This window comes from Euprymna scolopes, chromosome 31 (assembly GCF_053919585.1).
Source record: "Euprymna scolopes isolate OS-2025 chromosome 31, ASM5391958v1, whole genome shotgun sequence".
Taxonomy (NCBI): Eukaryota; Metazoa; Mollusca; class Cephalopoda; order Sepiida; family Sepiolidae; genus Euprymna; species Euprymna scolopes.
In genome coordinates this window covers 59,228,247-59,234,246 of record NC_136512.1, presented here as the reverse complement: position 1 = coordinate 59,234,246, position 6,000 = coordinate 59,228,247, and positions in this window count along the sequence as shown.

The following is a 6,000-nucleotide window of genomic DNA, read 5'->3' as shown; positions in this document are numbered from 1 at the left end:
TGTAGATATCTAATGTATTTAGGTCTTAAAATCTAAAACGCTATATATTAATGTTCATTTTAAGCAATTTATTTTGCGTTCTATTATTCTATAATGTTGATCAAGTAATTGTTTTTATGGCATCAAATTACTTATTCCACAGAACATTTTAGTAAACACCATATAACAAAACTATATTTTGACAAACGCTGTTTTTAAATCGATATCACGTTTCAGCTAGGATTACATCGAATCATGTCCTGTACTTGCTGAATGTATTTAAGTGTTTGGTTATTTGAGGGGGTGTAGAATGTGACAATATAATATCTTGATCGAATCACTTTTGCGAGAAGAAAGGCAAAATCGGAGTGAAGTAATTTAAACTGATGCTGATATGAACAAGCGTTAAATGTGTATCTTCTATTGCAGCTCGTATCTTCGTAGGAAAATTGTATTCTCACTGATAAAGTAAACGTAAATGAAATTACAATTTTCTAATTGAAGTAAATATTTTGTAAATGTTAAAAGTAGTCACAATGCAGGGTGTTAATTCTTTTGTTAGTTGTATTATGTGTGAGTGAATACTTGTATTCGCATTGGCAATATGTTTGTTAAATTGTATGGAGTCGTATGACGTATTTATTTCAATGAAGTATAAGAAACCCTCAAGAACAATGCAATTATGTAATAACAATATTAGGAAAGATGAGTACAATTTAATTTATGTTAATATCGCAATGTTTCCAGTTATTCTTTTTTTTAAATTTAATAGAAATATAGTAACCTTTTAATCTAATACACATACATATATAAATGTACATATATATATATATATTATAATCGTTATATCTATAAAAGTGAACGTGTCTGTGTGTGTATCTGTGTGTGTACATTTCCATACGCAATAATTCTCTCAATTTTATGTCTACAGACACGAAATTTTATATACAGAGTACTGAGATTTGAGAAAGTCTTTGTGATCGGTATTTGACCTTTGAAAAGTCAACCAAATTAATCGGTTGGGTCTGAAAATTTTTAAATACCAATATATAAATGTATGTAATTATGTATGTTTGGATGTCTGCTTAAACTTTCGACAGAGGAAATAGATTTTACCAAGATAAGTATTGTTTTGAAGTTCAAACTTTCAGACGACAAATATCGCAAAATTAGCTAAAACCATTAATATATTAACCTTCAGCAGGACACTTTTCAACAGGGTCGGAAGCTTTTTTCGTCAATATTTTTGAAAGCCATCCTCCCATTTCGATTTTGTAGCCTTAATTTAAACCTACGTTACTTCCGGTTTGGCGGTGGTTGTAACAGTTAAGACGTCAGTTTTTTTCGCGTTCGTTTCCTTTTTCGCGGTACGGGAGAGGGATATCGACAATATTTCAGTTGTGAAGTTAAAATACATTAAAATACATTAGATTGTATCGTGTGTGTGGGAATAGCAGATTCAGGTAGGCGTGGGTGGGGATATATAGATATAGGGAGGGAGGTGGAGATAGGATCGTAAAGAAAAAAGAGAGGGTGTAAGGAGAGGAGGGGGAGTTTTAGATTTTATGTTTTAAATTTGGACTGCTTTTTGCTTGTTCAGCAATGTATATTTAGTAGATAAGAGAGAGGGAGAGAGAGAGAGGGAAAGCGTTAGTGTAGATGCCATGTGTTTGACAAGTACAGGGTTCCATTTAAAGTTTTCGTAGTCGCTATGAGTCGACTTCATTTCAGTTGACAATGGGGTATTTATAGGTAGTAAAAAGGTAATACATACGCTAACGTACGCGCAAATACGCATACATACACACATATATGTACATTTCTATACATCCATACACGGACACATACGCATACACACACATATATATATATATATATATATATATATATATATATATATAAACAATGTATATGAAGACATACTTGGATCTGTATGAAGACATACACACACATACACACACCTCTTATACACATATGCATACTCAGATATATACATAGACACATATACACACACATATATATATATACACACCTACCTATATACATATATGTAAAGACATAGATCTCCAGTAGGAAGTACATGTACATATACATACAAACACACATACATATTATGATTGCAATGTATTGTCAGACGAGCCCCACACGCTCAGACATTTCAAGTCACTGAGCCCAAAAATGACGTTTTATTTTTTTTTAGTTCTACCGGTTAATTCACACGCTTAAGTAGGTAAGACAATGAAGTCGGTCATTAAGATCAATTATTACATTCTTACAGCATTTCAAGTATCCATGCGTCACAAGTTTTCCATCGCCACAGAACTATTTTATAGACAAATCCCTGAGGGAGTATTTATGCACAGATGATGTTACAGAGTCTTAGCTTTGTAGGACAGCTAAGTCTCTCTCTCTCGGTTCAAAATGTTGAGATCAAGCACCAAACAAGAGCAAGATAGCCATCAATAAGTTAACCTGCAGACCAGCTTAATGCGGGTACTGGTGTCCTGATGTATGGTTTTTCCATCAGAGTTTGGCTTCTACTAGAAAGATTGCCAGAATTCCTCTCCACCCAAGAACACAGATACATACACACAAACAAACACGGTACTAGTTGACCGTTGACCCCGAAAAAGGGTCCATTCGCCCTTTGGAAGGTATTGTTTTTAATCCTTCAGGGAGACTAGCAAGCCTCCTACCCTTTACAAGTCTGGTGGGGTACCAGTTTAGTCCACCGTGACCCTGACCATGAGTCAGGTAGTACTGGGTTACATGGTACCAGTAGAATATGGCATGGCCATACATACATACATATACAGACGAATTTACTCTCATACACGTATATACATTTACATCAATATACATATTTATAAAAATGTAAATATACAGACATATATAGGCATATATATATATATACATACACATACACGTACATATTTATATCAAGTAAATAAAGTAAAGTTGCAAGATGTACGCAAACACATGCATGTGCACATAGATATAGATATCCAAATATACACTCATGAATATACACACGACCCATGAGAATAGACATTCATACACGCGCACATAAAAGCATATGCATACACACACATAAAGGTATATGTATATATATATATATATATATATATATATATATATATATATACACATATATAAACCCAGTCATGCCCGCACATGCACATACATATACATATAAAGATACATGCAGGGATCTCCAGTGAAATGTAGATGTACATACACATACACACATACGTGTATACACACATGCCCCAATATACACATATATACAAATATACGTATTCAAAAAATATAAGTATGCACACATGTATATATATATATATATATATATATATATATATATATATATACATACATAGAAATGGGTATATTTATGCTAAGTAGGTTAAGTAAAGTTAAGGTAGATAAATAAATAAACAAATAAGGGATAAATATCGGGTGTGGTTAATAATGCGAGGTTAGGTAGACGTATTGTAAGAGATGTTAAAAATACATGTTGCTAGTTTAATATTTAGGAGTATGTATTGATTTTCTTCGCTTATTGGATAGGGATTAATTTTTAGTGTCGAGGAAAAAAATTAAAATTGGGTATAAAGGTTAAAAGGTCAAAGATTAAGTTCATATATATAGTTGGTGGGCTCCTAACATGGTGCTTTTGGGCAGTGATTATGTTTAACTTTATTTTCAGTGTCAACTGTATTGTGTATATAGGCATAAATACACATACAAACGCATACATGCATATACATCAAAATATAGCTAGATCGTCATACATATGTTCATCCATGAATATATATATATATATATATATATAGGTACACATATGCATATACACAGATACATACACACAAGCGCTTTACACATGAATTTACACATCCACATGTAAGCATACATATACTTGTGCACGTAGACATAGCTTAACAAATATATATCCATGTATATACATATATGAAGAGGGATAAAATGAAAGATAAGTACCTTCGCAGTTAAAAAATAAAATTACGAAACTGGACCTTTGTAAATGTAAACTTATTTACAACTACATCGTGGATCCTCATCAGTCGATTCTTTCCACCATTCAACTAAAACATCTACGCGTTATTAGTAAGGTTCTATTCAGGAATTATTGTTGCAATGAACTTAACCGATAAACCAGGGAATGGTGTGCTTTTTTTAGCAACTATGTTTTCCTTGCTAATCACCTAAATCCTCCTCTGTTGTGTTTTCTTTTTTTTTCTTTTGTAGTTTACAATGTTATAACGATGTTACTCTCTTAACGTTTTTTATTTTTGTATTTCATATTGCGCAAACACCGTCAATTGTAACATATACCATGCCTCTGCTTTTAGCGTATCTCATTCATGTGGAAAGCATTTTACCTCGTGTTTATTATTCAACTAATGTATTCATGTAATGTTGCTCGCAACGGTAAACAATGGCCGTTTTCAATTTACATTTGCCCAAATATATTTCCCGAACCACAACATATCCGATTATATGTGCTTTTGTTATATGTCATTAATATTTGTATTTAACATTTATCTTTCAATTTCCACAAATTTCTTGAAATTTTAGCTGATTGTTGATTATGAATAACCTATTCAAGCGAGAAGGATAATACTCTACATTTTCAATACTTTCCTATATTTTATATGTTTGTAATACTTCTCTGTTAGGTTATAGTTATTATAATAAAACTAGACGAGTTTTAACATCGTGGATCACAAGCACACAGGTATATAGATAGACATATAGAGGGAGAGCGAGAGAGTGGGGGGAATGGGTAACAACAAATTATATTAGCTTAACTCACGCGCGTACGATATTATGCGGATGCATGAAAATTAGACAAAATCCAGGTTGAATTTTTCTGTAATAATCGAATAGGATTTAATGGTCCTAAACAAATATATCCACTAGCATGACTGAATAATTACGCCCAGATGCGTACTTAAATAATATCCATCTTTGCATAGTATCTTTATTAATCTATTTTAACTATACATTTATCATATATATATATATATATATATATATATATATATATATATATATATATATATATATATAAATATATATATATAGAGAGAGAGAGAAGGAGAGAGAGCGTTCTAATAATTATTTGTTTGTATAAATAATTGATATTAATTTGCAGAGTGGTATAATATTCAAGAAAATAATAGAACTGATACTGCAGCTGACACACACACACACACTTACACACACATGTATATATATATATATACATATATATATAAATGTATATGTATATATATATATATATATATATATATATATATATATATATATATATATATATATATATATATATATAATTGTGTATGGGTGTTAGAAAAAGTAATTAATTATCGTTGACCCCCAACTTCATTTATACTCAGATCATTTATTGGTACTTTACTGGATCCACGAGGATATTCATTTTTATTGAATGAAACTTCAAATTCATGTGTAAAGCGCGTTACTGCACTGCAATTATCGTTAAATATCTGTCAGCAAATTATTGTGTAAATATCTCGTTCTTCAATTATCCTCAGTATGCACAGATCACAGGCATGGGAAATAAAAACATACCACTTTTGAAATATACTTGAATGCATTTTACTATATCACATGGCGTGGAATTATTTTCATACACGCAGAATGTTATTGTTATTATACTCGACATTCTCTGAAGTTCGAGTTGAGATATAAAAAGTTGTGGAATTGAATGTAGGCATATAATTGTAAAATATGATCGAAATTAATTATAAACTCGTCTTTTTAACCAACATATCTATATGATAACAAAATTAATAGTAGCAGAAAATAATGAATGAGATCCCAACTAAAACAACTAATTAAACAGGTACGCAATGCTCATTGGCTACAATAAATTGGTGTGTGTATAATTAAGAAGAGAATTCGTTGGATAGCTGATCAAGTATTTCGCTGATGGCTAGATTATTTCGAATTACATCTAATAATTGATAATAACTATCTCTA